Source organism: Pseudoliparis swirei, chromosome 2 (assembly GCF_029220125.1).
Source record: "Pseudoliparis swirei isolate HS2019 ecotype Mariana Trench chromosome 2, NWPU_hadal_v1, whole genome shotgun sequence".
Classification (NCBI taxonomy): Eukaryota; Metazoa; Chordata; class Actinopteri; order Perciformes; family Liparidae; genus Pseudoliparis; species Pseudoliparis swirei.
In genome coordinates, this window is record NC_079389.1 from 24,870,942 (window position 1) to 24,890,172 (window position 19,231).

At 50.5% G+C, this 19,231-nt stretch overlaps 1 protein-coding gene across 1 annotated transcript in view; it reads left to right on the plus strand.

Annotated features, from left to right (window-relative positions):
- The first annotated feature begins 9,879 nt into the window (after positions 1–9,879).
- The window catches only part of adcy5 (adenylate cyclase 5), a 46,920-nt gene continuing 37,568 nt past the window's right edge, over positions 9,880–19,231 (plus strand). Inside the window, exon 1 of the mRNA XM_056435708.1 lies at positions 9,880–10,466. The gene's annotated coding sequence lies outside the window, so the exon portion shown is untranslated. The remainder of the gene's footprint in view (positions 10,467–19,231) is intronic.

The window sequence follows — 19,231 nt, forward strand, 5'->3', positions numbered from 1 at the left end:
AAAATATATATATTTATATATAAATATATTTTAAAAATACATAAATATATTAAAAGATATATATATGTTTATTTAAACTGTATATAAATGAACAAATATATGGCATTAAAAAAAAAAAATCTTTAAATATATATATACAAATATATTTATATATATAAATATATTTTAAAAATATATATATATACATACATTTTTGGGGGGATATGTCTGTGTGTCTGTCTGTGTGTGTCTGTGCTGCTTGTGTGTTAGAGTCTGATGAGTATCACAACAAAGGCCTGAAGTCAGTTATAGTCATTATAAATGTTTAGTGTCTAATAAATTTAAATAATCAGATCAGAGATTTGTGATACTTCTTACTTTTTAGCTTCCTATACAATGTTATAGATATTTTTATCTGTTTTGTCGTCTATAATAATGAAATTCTACATATATAAATATAGGATCACATTTATAAAGTGATAGAAGGAACAAAAAGAAAGACACATTTTAAAATGATTACTTTAATCTGGAAGAGTAGACTAAATATATAAATATATACATATATAAGTACATAAATATATAAATATATAAGTATATAAATATACAGGATATAAATATAAAAGTATATAAGTATATCAATATATAAGTATATAAATATTCATAAATATATACACTACCGTTCAAAAGTTTGGGATCACCCAGTCAATTTCGTGTTTTCCATGAAAACTCACTTTTATTTATCAAATGAGTTGCAAAATGTATAGAAAATATAGTCAAGACATTGACAAGGTTAGAAATAATGATTTGTATTTGAAGTATTAATTTTGTTCTTCAAACTTTGCTTTAGTCAAAGAATTCTCCTTTTGCAGCAATGACAGCATTGCAGACCTTTGGCATTCTAGCTGTTAGTTTGTTGAGGTAATCTGTTGAAATGTCACCCCACGCTTCCTGAAGCACCACCACAAGTTGGATTGGCTTGATGGGCACTTCTTGAGGACCATACGGTCAAGCTGCTCCCACAACAGCTCAATGGGTTGAGATCTGGTGACTGGCCACTCCATTACAGACAGCAAGCTGCCTGCTTCTTCCCTCAATAGTTCTTCACAATGTGGAGGTGTGCTTTGGGTCATTGTCCTGTTGGAGGAGGACATTGGCTCCAATCAAGCGCTGCCCACAGGGTATGGCATGGCGTTGCCAAATGGAGTGATAGCCTTCCTTATTTAAAATCCCTTTTACCTGCTACAAATGTCCCACTTTCCCAGCACCAAAGCAGCCCCAGACCATCACATGACCTCCACCATGCTTGACAGATGGTGTCAGGCACTCTTCCAGCATCTTTTCACCTGTTCTGCGTCTCTCAAATGTTCTTCTGTGTGATCCAAACACCTCAAACTTGGATTCATCTGTCCAGAACACCTTTTTCCAATCTTCCTCTGTCCAATGCCTGTGTTCTTTTGCCCATACCAATCTTTTCTTTGATTGGCCAGTCTCAGATATGGCTTTTCTTTGCCACTCTGCCTAGAAGGCCAGCATCCCGAGTCGCCTCTTCACTGTCGGCGTTGACACTGGCGTTCTGGGGTACCATTTAAAGAAGCTGCCAGTTGAGGACCTGTGAGGCGCCTATTTCTCAAACTAGAGACTCTAATGTACTTGTCTTCTTGCTGAGTTGTGCACCGGGGCCTCCCACTTCTCTTTCTGCTCTGGTTAGAGCCCGTTGGTGCTGTTCTCTGAAGGGAGTAGTACACACCGCTGGAGGACATTTTCAGTTTCTTTGCAATTTCTCGCATGGAATAGCCTTCATTTCTAAGAACAAGAATAGACTGGCGAATTTCACATGAAAGTTCTTTTTTTCTGGCCATTTTGAGAGTCTTATCGAACCCACAAATGTGATGCTCCAGATAGTCAACTAGCTCAAAGGAAGGCCAGTTTTATAGCTTCTCTCATTAGCAAAACAGTTTTCAGCTGTGCTAACATAATTGCACGGGTTTTCTAATCAGACATTAGTCTTCTAAGGCGATGATCAAACACAATGTACCATTAGAACACTGGAGTGATAGTTGCTGGAAAAGGGCCTCTATACACCTCTGGAGATATTTCATTAGAAACCAGATGTTTCCACCTAGAATAGTCATTTACCACATTAACAATGTAGAGAGTGTATTTCTGATTGATTTAATGTTATCTTCATTGAAAAAAACAATGCTTCTCTTTGAAAAATAAGGACATTTCTAAGTGATCCCAAACTTTTGAACGGTAGTGTAAGTATATAAATATATATCAATATAAAAGTATATAAGTACTAAAAAATATAAGTATATATCAATATATAAATATATAAGTATATAAGTATATAAATATATATACGTTTATATAAATATATAAGTATGAAAATATATAAGTATATAAGTATATAAATATATACATTTAGAGTGTAAACCAATGGAGAGGATTCACCCCTCAGTGTGTGTGCACGTGCTCTCCAGCTGTGAGAACAGGCCCCGCCCATTTATCGAAAGCGAGTGGGGGGGGGGCGTGGTCTCCTGCGTCTGATCGACCGGCCCCGCCGTCCAATCACAGCGCGCCGGAGCGTGACTCACCGCGCGGGGGGGGGGGGGGGGGCGGGCGCGCAGGAAGCAGACTTGGCTGAATGTCCCCCGGTAAAGATCACCGGGACCGGGTTGTGATGCCACGCGCACCGAGCGGACCGTCCGGGGCTGGGGGGCGCGCGCTTCGGCCACGCGCGGACACTTTGTAAGAACAGAAAAGAAATGCGGCCGCGGATTCGCATGCGCGCGTGCGCGGAGCCAGTCAGCCAGGTAGCAGCAGATCAACACGAAGAAGAGGGGGGGCGGGGGGGGCTCTGATCCGGGCCGGAGGTGCGCGAGCTGTGACACAACAGGAGGAGCAGCAGGAGGAGCAGGAGGAGGAGCAGGAGAAGCGGCTGAGCGTGGTCTCCCGTGCCCGGTGGGGGGGTCGTGATGACGCGCCGCTGGGCCCGGCGTGAGGCTGCGCGTGCAGGTGACCACAGAGGACGACGTGGAACCTGGCTGCCGGTGCGTTTGATCTCCGGGGGCCTTTTATTGAATGTGCAGTGCGCGCGCGGGGGTTAATTGGGCCCAGCGATGTGGAGCCGAGTCCTCCCGGGTCTCCGGCGCCCCCCTGTGGCTCCCCGGTGACTTCTGCGCATGTTCAACTGTTTTCATCCCCCCCCCTCTTCTCCTCCACATGTCTAAAGATGGTTGACTCTTTGAATCTTTGAAGTTATGGGGAACTCAACTTGTGGCGGACTCCCGCCCCCGCTCTTCAGGACCACTTAGGACTCCGTGCCGGTCCCGTTCCTGCCGGACTCCAGCATGTCCAGGTCCAACAGCGTCAGCCCACCCCGAGCCGGTGCGCCCGGGCTGGGGGGAGGGACCGAGCACCGATCCGCCTGGGGAGAGTCTGAGTCCGCGTCCAACGGGCGCGCACACGAGACCAGGTCCCCGCGCAGGAGGACCACCCGGACCCGCAGTCGGTGGAGGGAGGAGGAGGACCCGGAGCCCCGGCAGCCCGGGAGACCCACCGCGACCGTCAGCAGGGTCAGCTTCAGGTCCCGGTCCGCTTGGCAGGACCATGGCACGTCCCCGAACCGGCCCGCCGGCGAGCAGCGGCCCAAGTCCGTGGAGCTAGGTCTGGAGCTGAGCTGGCGCGTCCCACCCTGCAGGACTTGTACACCAGGAGGTGCAGAACCAGAGCCGGCAGGATCATGAAGGATCCTCACCACCCCAACAACAGACTGTTTCAGCTGCTGCGGTCAGGCAGGCGCCTCCGTAGTCACGCTGCAAGAACAGAGAGACTGAGACGGAGTTTCTTTCCTCAGGCCATCATGTGAACTCCGACCTCACCAGGACCCCATAGACCCACACAACTGCCCCTCTTAGGCGTGTGTACTTGTTGCCCTTGCACCCTGCTGAGCATTGCCACTTTCCACTGCACACCCTGTGTGTGTATGTGACCATCTTGAATCTTGAATCTTGAATCTTGGAGGGAGGGTCGGTCCCCCGAGAGGACCCGGAGGTCCCCCCTCAGCTCTCCCTCTGCGGGTGCGGCGTCACATCCCCCCGCAACATTCCTCCAGTTCCCCAAGAAGTTCCAGTGGGAGACCAGCTTCAGCCTACCCTGCTGAACTTCCGCCTGACCCCATGCCAGCTGACCGCCTGGCTGCTGTGCGTTGGCTGGGCTTCGGCTCTGCCTGGGCGGCGGCGGGCGCGGGCGCGGCGGCGGTCCGTGGCCGCGCCTCTGCTCTCGTTGTTTGCTCCTGCGCCGTTTGGTGCTGTCCACCACACCCAGTTTGTCCAGAGTGGGACTGTGATCCTGCTGGTGCTGGTGGTCCAGGTGGTCGGGGTGCTGCTCGCGCGGCCCCGCGGCGCCTCGGAGGGGGTCTGGTGGACCGTGTTCTTCATCCATGTGGTCTACACGCTGCTGCCCGTCCGGATGCGCGCGGCCGTGGTCACCGGGCTGACCCTGTCCGCCGTGCACGTGGCCGTCTCCTGGGTGGTGAACGGCGAGGACGGCTTCCTGTGGAAACAGGTACGTGACCTTCGACAGCTGTGAGGACCTGCGCGCGCAGAGAGGTCACCTGTGTTTACGCTGTACCGGGCAGCACCTCATAGGTCAGGGCTTCACGAGGCCGCCGTTCACGCGCACAACACAACCAGCAGCGTGCACGGCGGCCCTCGTGAGGCGGAGACGTCACAGTGCCTCTCATAAAGCACCAGGAGACACGACGTCACTTCAGTGTCAAAGCTGCATTCTGACTCCTGACCACCAGGGGGCGACTCATCTGGTTGTATAGAAGTCTATCTTCATGTGTTAAAGCCGCATTCTCTCTCCTGACCACCAGGGGGAGACTCCTGGTTGTATAGAAGTCTATCTTCATGTGTTAAAGCTGCATTCTGCCTCGTGACCACCAGGGGGCTCCTCTGGTTGTATAGAAGTCTACGCTTCATGTGTTGAAGCTGCATTCTCTCTCCTGAACACCAGGGGGCTCCTCTGGTTGTATAGAAGCCATCCAAAAGCTTGAAAACGGTATTCCACGCAGTAACTGGAATGTTTCTACTTCCTGTTCTCAACTCTTCGGCAGAACGCTGAGAGTTCTGCATAAAGCCCTGAATGTGGCGTCTGGGCTTCTGTTGGTCTTCAGGGACATGGCGGTGGACGTCTTCACGTTGCCATAGCGATCGTTCCTAATCCAGGGTTGAATCATATTTCGTTGATCGTCTTATCATGAAGTAAAGGGCTGTGGGCCCCGGGGCCCCGCTGGTCGACCGGAGACCACAGTCCATCTGGTCCTGTGTGGTGGTTCCTCTGGTCGAGCCTGGTGCTCAAAGACCTGGTCCAGCTGGAGCCTCCTGGGGAGGAGAGACGGCCATGACTCCTCTGGATACAGGTCTACATGAGTCTAGAGCCCTAGACCTCCTCTGGATACAGGTCTACATGAGTCTAGAGCCCTAGGCCTCCTCTGGATACAGGTCTACATGAGTCTAGAGCCCTAGGCCTCCTCTGGATACAGGTCTACATGAGTCTAGAGCCCTAGGCCTCCTCTGGATACAGGTCTACATGAGTCTAGAGCCCTAGGCCTCCTCTGGATACAGGTCTACATGAGTCTAGAGCCCTAGGCCTCCTCTGGATACAGGTCTACATGAGTCTAGAGCCCTAGGCCTCCTCTGGATACAGGTCTACATGAGTCTAGAGCCCTAGGCCTCCTCTGGATACAGGTCTACATGAGTCTAGAGCCCTAGGCCTCCTCTGGATACAGGTCTACATGAGTCTAGAGCCCTAGACCTCCTCTGGATACAGGTCTACATGAGTCTAGAGCCCTAGGCCTCCTCTGGATACAGGTCTACATGAGTCTAGAGCCCTAGACCTCCTCTGGATACAGGTCTACATGAGTCTAGAGCCCTAGACCTCCTCTGGATACAGGTCTACATGAGTCTAGAGCCCTAGACCTCCTCTGGATACAGGTCTACATGAGTCTAGAGCCCTAGGCCTCCTCTGGATACAGGTCTACATGAGTCTAGAGCCCTAGGCCTCCTCTGGATACAGGTCTACATGAGTCTAGAGCCCTAGGCCTCCTCTGGATACAGGTCTACATGAGTCTAGAGCCCTAGGCCTCCTCTGGATACAGGTCTACATGAGTCTAGAGCCCTAGGCCTCCTCTGGATACAGGTCTACATGAGTCTAGAGCCCTAGGCCTCCTCTGGATACAGGTCTACATGAGTCTAGAGCCCTAGACCTCCTCTGGATACAGGTCTACATGAGTCTAGAGCCCTAGGCCTCCTCTGGATACAGGTCTACATGAGTCTAGAGCCCTAGACCTCCTCTGGATACAGGTCTACATGAGTCTAGAGCCCTAGGCCTCCTCTGGATACAGGTCTACATGAGTCTAGAGCCCTAGGCCTCCTCTGGATACAGGTCTACATGAGTCTAGAGCCCTAGGCCTCCTCTGGATACAGGTCTACATGAGTCTAGAGCCCTAGACCTCCTCTGGATACAGGTCTACATGAGTCTAGAGCCCTAGGCCTCCTCTGGATACAGGTCTACATGAGTCTAGAGCCCTAGGCCTCCTCTGGATACAGGTCTACATGAGTCTAGAGCCCTAGGCCTCCTCTGGATACAGGTCTACATGAGTCTAGAGCCCTAGGCCTCCTCTGGATACAGGTCTACATGAGTCTAGAGCCCTAGGCCTCCTCTGGATACAGGTCTACATGAGTCTAGAGCCCTAGGCCTCCTCTGGATACAGGTCTACATGAGTCTAGAGCCCTAGGCCTCCTCTGGATACAGGTCTACATGAGTCTAGAGCCCTAGACCTCCTCTGGATACAGGTCTACATGAGTCTAGAGCCCTAGGCCTCCTCTGGATACAGGTCTACATGAGTCTAGAGCCCTAGACCTCCTCTGGATACAGGTCTACATGAGTCTAGAGCCCTAGACCTCCTCTGGATACAGGTCTACATGAGTCTAGAGCCCTAGACCTCCTCTGGATACAGGTCTACATGAGTCTAGAGCCCTAAACCTCCTCTGGATACAGGTCTACATGAGTCTAGAGCCCTAGGCCTCCTCTGGATACAGGTCTACATGAGTCTAGAGCCCTAGGCCTCCTCTGGATACAGGTCTACATGAGTCTAGAGCCCTAGACCTCCTCTGGATACAGGTCTACATGAGTCTAGAGCCCTAAACCTCCTCTGGATACAGGTCTACATGAGTCTAGAGCCCTAGACCTCCTCTGGATACAGGTCTACATGAGTCTAGAGCCCTAGACCTCCTCTGGATACAGGTCTACATGAGTCTAGAGCCCTAGACCTCCTCTGGATACAGGTCTACATGAGTCTAGAGCTCTAGACCTCCTCTGGATACAGGTCTACATGAGTCTAGAGCCCTAGGCCTCCTCTGGATACAGGTCTACATGAGTCTAGAGCCCTAGGCCTCCTCTGGATACAGGTCTACATGAGTCTAGAGCCCTAGGCCTCCTCTGGATACAGGTCTACATGAGTCTAGAGCCCTAGGCCTCCTCTGGATACAGGTCTACATGAGTCTAGAGCCCTAGGCCTCCTCTGGATACAGGTCTACATGAGTCTAGAGCCTAGGCCTCCTCTGGATACAGGTCTACATGAGTCTAGAGCCCTAGGCCTCCTCTGGATACAGGTCTACATGAGTCTAGAGCCCTAGGCCTCCTCTGGATACAGGTCTACATGAGTCTAGAGCCCTAGACCTCCTCTGGATCCGGTCCCTCGTGGTCTCCAGGAATGCGGGCCGGTTCCTGAACCTCCTGAGTCCAGAACCACGGCGCTCAGCCTGTCTGTGGCTGACCTCTGTCTGTGGCTGACCTCTGTCTGTGACTGACCTCTGTCTGTGACTGACCTCTGTCTGTGGCTGAACTCTGTCTGTGGCTGAACTCTGTCTGTGAGCTTGTAGTTCATAATCACAGACAGTCTGGGGCCATCTGTGAGCTGCTGTCAGTCATCCAGCTCCTGGTCTTTGATTTGGTGATTTTCTCAACTCAAATGTGGTATTCATGAAAGTTTTCTCATCTGGGACTGGTTCTGAAGTCAGCCCGTTGGTGAATACGTTCACAACAGCTCTCCAGACATCCTCAGATTTAAATAATTATAATAATAATAATAAATATGAGAATCACCATTTGTGACTCCTGCATCTGTGCTTTTCAAATAATAGAATAAATACAACTGCAATCACTTTCAAGTAAACCAGATTGCTCCATCAGACAAGAACAAAGCTCAATGTTGAGCTTTTGTTTTGAAGGACAACAGCAGAAAAGCCCAACTCACGGAGGTAAGACCTGGCAAGTCGCCAAGAATCTCGGCTGTCGCGCAGGCGTAACCTGTTAATGCCGAAACAAACATGTACACGAAGGTACAGGCATTACAACATTTATTTATTGATGACTTAGTTTTATGTCTTTGTACTTTGACCGTGTGTAATATGTGAAGTTATCAAGAAAGGTCTTTCTGCATTTCCCCTGCGCCTCACCTGTAGTGGTACGTTCCTCTTTCAGGAGCACAGCTGACAACACGGCTGTCAGAGAACCCTCATCTTCATCCTCATGAGGTCCTTCATGCCCCGCCCACATCTTCATCCTCATGAGGTCCTTCATGCCCCGCCCTCATCTTCATCCTCATGAGGTCCTTCATGCCCCGCCCTCATCTTCATCCTCATGAGGTCCTTCATGCCCCGCCCTCATCTTCATCCTCATGAGGTCCTTCATGCCCCGCCCACATCTTCATCCTCATGAGGTCCTTCATGACTCGCCCTCATCTTCATCCTCATGAGGTCCTTCATGCCCCGCCCTCATCTTCATCCTCATGAGGTCCTTCATGCCCCGCCCACATCTTCATCCTCATGAGGTCCTTCATGCCCCGCCCACATCTTCATCCTCATGAGGTCTGTAGCAGGCCCGAGGCCGCCACCCGTGGGTTTCCCCCCCCAGCACCAAGGATCCGCCAGACAGCACGAGGGTTTGTTCCAAGACATATTTATTCGTCACTCACACGACACCGAGCAGACCGCAAAACACGTGCCTCTGCTCACCTCCCTTCTCCACTCTCGGTGGGAGCTTTTATAAGTGGCCTCGGCTGCTGGTGATTGCCAATCACCAGCAGCCGAGGCCATCAGACACTGCCACACTCCCACCACTCGATTTGGGCGGGACTCCTCCGGCCTTCTCCCCCCCCCCACATGAGAGCTTGGACGGAGGAGGGCCCTGGGGGACCGGGACCGGGCTCGGCAGGAGGGGGCTCTGGGGTCGACTGCTTAGGAGGTGGGGCTCTGGGGTTCGGGATGGGGGCGGGAGCTGGCGCCCGCGGGCCAGGACGGGAGCCGGGACCGGCCGGAAGGAGCCGGCAGCGGTAGCTGGTACCTCTGACAGGGCCGGGATCGGTCGGCCCTCCACCGGCCAGGTCGGCTCGGGTCGGCAGCTCCGGCGGATCCTGGACCTCGGGTTCGGACGGCAGCTCCGCGGGTCCTGGACCTCAGCGGTCGGCAGCTCCGGCGAGTTCTGGACCTCGGGGTTCTGCAGCTCCGGCGAGTCCTGGGGCTCTGGGTCCGGCAGCTCCGGCGGCTCCTGGACCTCAGGGGTCGGCAGCTCCGGCGGGGCCTGGGGCTCTGGGTCCGGCAGCTCCGACGGCTCCTGGACCTCAGGTGTCGGCAGCTCCGACGAGTTCTGGACCTCGGGTTCTGCAGCTCCGGCGAGTCCTGGGGCTCTGGGTCCGGCAGCTCCGGGCTCCTGGACCTCAGGGGTCGGCAGCTCCGGCGGGTCCTGGGGCTCTGGGGTCGGCAGCTCCGATGGGTCCTGGACCTCAGGGGTCGGCAGCTCCGACGGGTCCTGGGGCTCTGGGGTCGGCAGCTCCGACGGGTCCTGGACCTCGGGGTTCTGCAGCTCCGACGAGTCCTGGGGCTCTGGGTCCGGCAGCTCCTGGACCTCGGGGGTCGGCAGCTCCGACGGGTCCTGGGGCTCTGGGGTCGGCAGCTCCGACGGCTCCTGGACATCAGGGGTCGGCAGCTCCGACGGGTCCTGAGGCTCTGGGGTCGGCAGCTCCGATGGGTCCTGGGGCTCTGGGGTCGGCAGCTCCGACGGGTCCTGGGGCTCTGGAGTCGGCAGCTCCGATGGGTCCCGGACCTCGGGGGTCGGCAGCTCCGACGGCTCGGGGGTCGGCTGCGGGTCACGGGGAACCGGAGTCTGCCACCGCGCCGGCGGGTTTCGGAGGGTTCCGAGGAACAGGCGGCTCTCCTCCGCCTGTGCCCGCCCCATCTCCTCTATCTGGGCCAGTATCTGGCCCAAGCTGCTCATCAGCTCTTCCTCCTGGTCTGGCTCCCTCCCTTTCAGGCACTGGGTCCTCAGGGGCCCCACGTTGGGCTCCAATGTAGCAGGCCCGAGGCCGCCACCCGTGGGTTTCCCCCCCCAGCACCAAGGATCCGCCAGACAGCACGAGGGTTTGTTCCAAGACATATTTATTCGTCACTCACACGACACCGAGCAGACCGCAAAACACGTGCCTCTGCTCACCTCCCTTCTCCACTCTCGAGTGGGAGCTTTTATAAGAGTGGCCTCGGCTGCTGAGTGATTGCCAATCACCAGCAGCCGAGGCCAAATCAGACACAGCTGCCACAAGGTCCTTCATGCCCCGCCCACATCTTCATCCTCATGAGGTCCTTCATGCCCCGCCCTCATCTTCATCCTCATGAGGTCCTTTATGCCCCGCCCACATCTCCATCCTCATGAGGTCCTTCATGCCCCGCCCACATATTCATCCTCATTAGGTCCTTCATGCCCCGCCCACATCTTCATCCCCTTGTTGCTTGTCGTCTTCCTCAGTCCAGAGTGTGTGTGTGTGTGTGTATGTGTTTGTATGTGTTTGTGTGTATGTGTATGTGTGTGATTCTTTAAACTCTCATCCTGACGCCTCTCATGTGTAAAGCCAGCAGAGTTCACGGTAACCACGGAAACGCCGACTTTCTGTTTCCTGGCTGGATCCTCGTTCTCCACCAGAGAGTTTGGTGTTTATGGCCTGGTGCGGTCGTAAAGGGCCGTAAATACTGTGTGTGTGTGTGTGTGTGTGTATGTGCCCTTTTGGGGTCACAGTACTGACATAAACACAAACACCAACATCAATCCATTGTTCCATTGTTCCAGTCCATTGATCCAGTCCATTGTTCCAGTCCATGTCAGGCCGGGATTCCAATCAGGACTCAAATGCTGAGGCGTCAGTGAGCAGAGTTTTAATTCAAACAAAAACCCTCCTAAGAGGTGGAGGCTAAACGAGGTACTAAGAAATAAAAGGCTGGACTATGAAAACTACAACAAAAATCGCTCTTTCGAGGTTGGTACTCATTTTACAAAAAGGCTCGGCGACTATGAACGTGGCTTTGGTTATCGACCATGAGACGAAACACTTTGGCACAGGACAGAGGGAAGACGCAGACTATAAGCACATGAGGGTCATGGGGAACAGGTGGAAACAATCAGGGATCAGGGGAGACAATCAGACGGTGACACATGAGGAAGGGCAAGTGACCTGAAACGAGAGGAGAGTTAGACTTCAAAATAAAACAGGAAGTTACGAGACAAAAACCCAAGACAAGCTTCACCGCGGTGTGACAGTCCATTGTTCCATTGATCCAGTCCATTGTTCCAGTCCATTGTTCCATTGATCCAGTCCATTGTTCCATTGATCCAGTCCATTGTTCCAGTCCATTGTTCCATTGACCCAGTCCATTGTTCCAGTCCATTGTTCCATTGATCCAGTCCATTGTTCCATTGATCTCTCTCCTTTCATCTGTTTGGTGATCAGTATGAGAGAATCCATTTCATCATCTTTAAGACGCTTTTATTGTGAAACTAGCACGGCTAGTTCCTCCTCTTCCTCCAGAGCGGTGATGAAATATTCATGTTTATAAATGTAAAGGATCAATATGATCTCAACCTGATCTCACCCTGATTACAACCTGATATCATCCTGATCTCAACCTGATCTCAACCTGATCTCATCCTGATTACAACCTGATCACATCCTGATTACAACCTGATCTCATCCTGATTTCAACCTGATCATATCCTGATTACAACCTGATCTCATCCTGATCTCATCCTGATCTCAACCTGATCTCATCCTGATTACAACCTGATCTGATCACATCATTTTCTACCTGTGAGGCGAGACTACTGACTACTTGGATCCTGCTAAGTATCTTCTTTAAACTAGTTTTATCTGCTAAAGTTACTGTTGTATTTGTTGTTTAAAGCTGCTGGATTGTTAGTCTGTCCTGTTTTAAGGAGTTGTTTTGGTAGAGAGGTGTGTCCTGTGTTCCGACACCTGAATCTTCACTGATTGGACGAGCGATCATCACCTGGTTTCTATTGAGTGTCATTTGAATACCAAAAGCCAAGGGGCGGTGTCAACGCGGCTGGAGGTAATTGGCACTAACTTGGGCTCATAACCGGGTGGGGTTTTTTCGCGTCAGCTGTAAACTGCGTGACAAGACGTAGGAGTCTCCGTGGCAAGACTCGGAGGACAAAGACATAGGAGTCTTCCGTTGGAGTCAAGACTCGGGAGGACAAAGACATAGGAGTCTTCCGTTGGAGTCTTGGGGTGGCTGAGTATTTCCCATTTTTAAATATGTGTGTCTTTTCCATACCTGTGCGTATCTCTACTCGTAGTTACTATAGGACTCGCTCATTCATGTGCGGAACCCCTCCTCTGTTATCCTTCCTACCCGTTCTACTCACACCCAGCACCTGGTCACAGGAGGCCTCTGGAACTGTCAGTCAGCCAACCGCAAGGCCGACTTCATCTCTGGCTTTGCCTTGGAGCAGTCGCTTGACTTCCTGGCTCTCACTGAGACCTGGATCACAGCAGACAACACGTCTACCCGGCTGCTCTCTCCTCTGCCTTCTCCTTTAGCCACACACCCAGACCCTCTGGTCGGGGTGGAGGTACAGGTTTACTCATCTCACCCACATGGTGTTTCTGTCCCTACCGCCTTCCACCCTTTATCCCACTGACTTTTGAGTTTCATGCGGTGACCGTTACTCATCCGGTTCAACTTCACATTGTTGTTCTCTACCGTCCCCTTGGTTCTTTGGGAGATTTCTTGGACGAGCTAGGCGTCCTCCTATCGAACTTCATGAACACGGCCCCGCTCATCCTTCTGGGTGACTTTAACATCCAGACAGAGAAGTCATGTGATCTCTTACTATTACTGTCTTCCTTTAACCTCTCACTCAGTCCCTCCCCTCCTACTCACAAAGCCGGCAACCACCTTGACTACATTTTCACAAGAAACTGCTCTACCTCTAACCTCACTGTGACTCCTCTCCATGTCTCTGACCACTTCTTCATCTCTTACTCTCTCTCGCTCTCTGGTACTGACAACCCACCCATATCTACAGACTCTGCACCTGTGCGCCGCAACATTCGCACCCTCTGACCCTCCTCTCTGGCCTCCTCTGTCCTCCTCCCTGGCCTCCTCTGTCCTATCTGCTCTCCCCTCAACTGACTGCTTCTCACTCATGCATCCTAACTCTGCCGCAGACACTCTCCTCTCTTCCCTGTCTTCATCTCTTGATTCTCTTTGTCCTTTTAAGACACGACCGGTTCGGAAATCCTCTCCGGCTCCGTGGTTGTCGGACTCGGTGCTTGAGAGAGCCACCCTCTGGCGGAAAGAAAATGGCGCAAATCGAATCAAGCGGAAGACTTGCTCTTCTATCAATCTCTCCTCTCCTCCTTCTCTTCCTCTATCTCTGCAGCCAAAAGCTCGTTCTACCTGACCAAAATTCAGTCTTCCTTCTCTAACCCCAAAAAACTCTTCTCTATCTTTTCCAACCTCCTTGATCCCCCCTGTCCCCCTCCTCCTTCCACCCTTTTGCCGAGCCACTTTGTCGCCTACTTTACAAACAAGATAGACAACATACGCTCCTCCTTTACTAATCCATCTTCTATCACCTCACCAACACTAACTTCTTCATCCCCCTCTCTTTCCTCTTTCACCCCCTTGTCTCCCAATCAAGTTCTTAGCTTGGTGACCTCCGCCCGACCGACCACCTGCGCCCTTGACCCCGTCCGTCTCCCATTCTCCAGGCTATTGCTCCTGACCTTCTGACCTTCCTCACCCATCTTATTAACAGCTCCTCTCAACTGGCTGTTTCCCTAACTCTCTGAAGGAGGCGTGAGTCAACCCTCTCCTGAAGAAACCCACGCTCGACCCGTCTGAAGTCAGCAACTACAGACCGGTCTCTCTTCTACCTTTTCTCTCCAAAACTCTGGAGCGAGCTATCTTGAGCCAAGTGTCCTCCTATCTCCACAGTAACAACCTTCTTGACCCTCACCAGTCTGGATTCAAGGCCGGCCACTCGACAGAGACTGCCCTCCTGGCTGTCTCTGAGCAGCTTCACACTGCTAGAGCAGCCTCTCTCTCCTCTGTCCTTATCCTTCTCGACCTTTCTGCAGCATTTGACACCGTGAACCACCAGATCCTGATCTCTTCTCTTCAGGACCTGGGGATCTCAGGCACTGCACTCGCTCTTTTCTCTTCCTACCTTAAAGACCGCACCTACCGGGTAACTTGGAGAGGATCTGTGTCTGATCCTTGTCCTCTCACTACTGGGGTTCCTCAAGGCTCTGTCCTGGGTCCCCTCCTCTTCTCTCTGTACACAAATTCTCTCGGCTCTGTCATTCGTTCGCATGGCTTCTCCTACCATAGCTATGCTGACGACACCCAACTGATCTTCTCGTTTCCACCGTCCGAAACACAGGTGGCGGCACGAATCTCTGCCTGTCTGACTGACATCTCTCAGTGGATGTCTGCTCACCACCTGAAGATCAACCCTGACAAGACTGAGCTACTATTCCTTCCAGGGAAAGGCTCCCCACCCACGACCTGACTATCACCTTCAACAGCTCTGTGTTGGCCCCTACCCTGACTGCCAGGAACCTCGGGTGACACTCGACAGTCAACTCTCCCTGACGGCCAACATCGCTGCGACGACGCGTTCCTGTAGGTACATGCTGCACAACATCAGGAGAATACGTCCTCTTCTTACTCAGAAGGCGGCGCAGGTTCTGATCCAGGCTCTGGTCATTTCACGCCTTGACTACTGCAACTCCTCCTGGCTGGTCTACCTGCTAAGGCCATCCGACCCTGCAGCTCATCCAGAATGCAGCAGCTCGACTGGTCTTCAGCCTCCCGAAATTCACCCACACCACTCCGCTCCTCCGCTCTCTCCACTGGTTACCGGTGGCTGCTCGCATCCGCTTCAAAACACTGGTCCTGGCGTACCGTGCTCTGGACGGATCGGGCCCCGTCTACATCCGGGATATGGTCACACCGTACACCCCGGCACGTTCGCTCCGCTCGGCAACAGCCAACCGACTTGTGACTACTGCACCTCGAGCTAATCACTCTACATCCAGACTGTTTGCTGTCCTGGCTCCTCAGTGGTGGAACGAGCTCCCCACTGACATCAGGACAGCAGAAAGTCTCTACATCTTCCGTCGGAGACTGAAAACACACCTTTTCCGACTATATCTGGATTAAAACACAGATTAGCACTTCAGTGGCTCTTAAATAGCTCTTATTATGGTACTTTTGTAGTTCGACTATGTTGAGGAAATGTTACTTCCTGTATTCTTGTTGTTCTTAGTTTGTACTCTAGGTTGAAATGCACTTATTGTAAGTCGCTTTGGATAAAAGCGTCTGCTAAATGACATGTAATGTAATGTAAAATCTCATCCTGATCTCAACCTGATTACAACCTGATCTGATCACATCCTGATCTCATCCTGATTACATCCTGATCTCATCCTGATTACATCCTGATCTCAACCTGATCTCATCCTGATCTCAACCTGATCATATCCTGATCTCAACCTGATCATATCCTGATCTCATCCTGATCTCAACCTGATTACAACCTGATCTGATCACATCCTGATCTCAACCTGATTACAACCTGATCTCAACCTGATTACAACCTGATCTCATCCTGATTACAACCTGATCTCATCCTGATCACATCCTGATCTCATGAGCAACTTTCACTGTTCAAGCCGTCAATGTTTAGAAAGTGATATTTCATCATCACACTTGAGGATCAAGAACTGTTGACCTGAACGTCTCTTGGAGACAAGAGGTTCTGATGGTCCTGGTGGTTCTGAAGGTTCTGATAGTTATGATCATTCTGATGGTCCTGGTGGTTCTGATCATGCTGATGGTGCTGATAGTTCTGGTGGTTCGGGTGGTACTAATGCTGCTGGTGTTTATGATGGTTCTGATTGTCCAGATGGTTTTCGTGGGTCTGATTGTTCTGCTGGTTTGGGTGGTTCTGATGGTTCTGGTGGTTCTCACAGTTCTGATGGTTCTAGTGGTTCTGACAAAGACACACACACACACAGAGACACACACAGACACACAGAGACACACAGACACACACAGAGACACACAGACAGACACAGAGACACAGAGACACACACAGAGACACACACAGACAGACACACAAATACACACACGCACAGACAGACACACACAAACACAGACCAGGGTTTTTCCTGGGTCAAAATGAGTCTTCGGTGCTCCCCAAAAAATTGTTGCCGCGCTACGCGCGCACGGTCTGTGTATCTCTATCTATTCACGCACCTCACAGTTGCGTATTGATCAGACAAGAAGACACGCTTATCAACTCAATTACTGTTGATCAAAACAGAACGAGGGTTCGGCTGTAGCCGACTTGAAACATACTATTGAGAACTAGAGATGCACCGATCAGGTTTTTGGGTGCCGATCACCGATCACTGAAATCAGTATCTGCCGATCCGATAATACCGCTCACCGATCACGGTGTCGATTGAAGCATTCTATTTATTGTGTAGCATTATTGCTATGAGGACTATGAGGAAATACATATATAAAGCACCTCAAACATTAAAAAAATTACAGATTTCTTTAAACATTTAGGACTTTTACTTTGAAAAATGTCCTAATTGATACATTAAAATTGTTTGATTGCCAGTGATGGGGATTTCAGATACACTACCGTTCAAAAGTTTGGGATCACTGACAGACAATTTCGTGTCTTCCATGAAAAATCACACTTTTATTTATCAAATGAATACAAAATATAGTCAAGACATTGACAAGGTTAGAAATAATGATTAATATTTGAAGTATTAATTTTGTTCTACAAACTTCAAGCTCAAAGGAAGGCCAGTTGTATAGCTTATATCACCAGCATAACTGTTTTCAGCTGTGCTAACATAATTGCACGGGTTTTCTAATCAGATATTAGTCTTCTAAGGCGATGATCAAACCCAATGTACCATTAGAACACTGGAGTGATCGTTGATGGAAATGGGCCTCTATACACCTATGGAGATATTTCATTAGAAACCAGACGTTTACACCTAGAATAGTCATTTACCACATTAACAATGTAGAGAGTGTATTTCTGATTGATTTAATGTTATCTTCATTGAACAAACAGAGCTTTTCTTTGAAAAATAAAGTCATTTCTAAGTGATCCCAAACTTTTGAACGGTAGTCTATGTATGGAACACATCTGCATCATTCATTTCCTGGAACTCTTGGGGAAATCCATTTACAGGACTTTTTTTAACATACAAAAGTCTGACCTTTATTTTTATAAACTCTTCCTTGGTACAGTAAAAATGTTTTAATGTTAGCATAATTTAAGCTAAATCTCAGAAACGATCAATAAAGATACAAAATCAGTTCATTGTTTACTTGTGTCTGATTTGTCGACATCTTATTTTGAAAAACGGATGTTGTTTCACGTGGTTCTTTCCGCTAACTTTGCAAAACCGGATGTTGTGTCATGTAAATCCTTCCGCTAACTTGATCAAAACCCTCTTTGCTCCCGATGGAATGTGTTTAGCGTGAGCATCAGTCTATAGGGCAGTGGTTCTCAACCTTTTTTCAGTGATGTACCCTCTGTGAAATACTTTTTTTAGTAATACACAGCACTGTGCCATCAGTGTCGGATTTATTAAACTGTCAACAATGAACATTGCATTAAACTGAATGCTTTAGCATTTACATTTTAATGAGAAACTTGTGCTTCACTGAGGATCTTTGTCAGTCTTGGCCACTGCTGTGATGAAGCTCTTCTCCAGGCACAGTCTGTCTCTGTGCTTTGTTTTGATCACAGTCATTGCAGAGAAGGAGGCCTCACATAAATATGTGGAGGCAAAGGGCAGTAGCTGCTCCAAAGCTTTCTGTCCCAGGTCAGGGTGCTCCTGCTTCACACACTGTGTGGATGTGACGCACTTCATCTGGAGGCCACGGTCACATGACACTTCCAGGAGTTTCTCCTGATAAGTGACAGGTAGCTTCTGTTTGCTTCAGACAAGAGAAATGGGTTCCTCACCCAATCCAGCTGTACAGATTTATCCTCCATGTTAGGAAAGTAGGAATGAAAATCTTTAATCACGTTGGTCAAATGTCCCACGATGACCGCCTTGACTGGAGCTCTGTCCACATCCTCACGAGAGAGAAAAGCAGGTGAGATCTCCCTCTGCAGAGGACCTTCTCCACAGCTCTCCACCCACCTTGTCATGTTGAACATGCTGCTCTCCTCGCCCTGCAGACACATTCAGTTCGTTCAGTTTGCTGAATGTATCTGCCAGAAGTCTGTGTCCTGGAACAAGGTGGCATGGGGAGACCTGTGCTCGATCAGAAAGGTGTGTTCTTCAGATCCTAATTCCAACAGCCGGTTGAGTATTCTCCCTGGAGAGAGCCAGCGTCCTTCTGTGTGCAGCAGCAGTGTGTTCAGCATGTCTTCACAGAGGAGGCCAAACAGGCGTGCATTGCGTGGCCTTGACTTTATGAAGTTGATCACCTGGATGCTGTCGTTCAAAACGTCATGGAACACAGGGCTCGTGTTCTTGCACGCCAACGCTTCCCTGTGTGACACAGTGAGTCCACTTCATGTCGGGGTTTTCTTTTCTCATGCGCGCTATGAGTCCTCTCGCTGCCCGTCATTGAGGCCGCTGCGTCCGTGCAGATGCTGCGGCAGGATTTCCAGCTCGTGCCGTTTTCACAGAAGAAGCTGTTAGCAACATCAACAATGTCCTCTCCTGTTCTTCCCTCCAACGTTTTGCAGAATAGAATGTGCTCATAAATGTCGTCAGTATCGATGTATCTTACAAAAGCAACAAGTTGTGCATTTCCACTGACATCTGTGGATT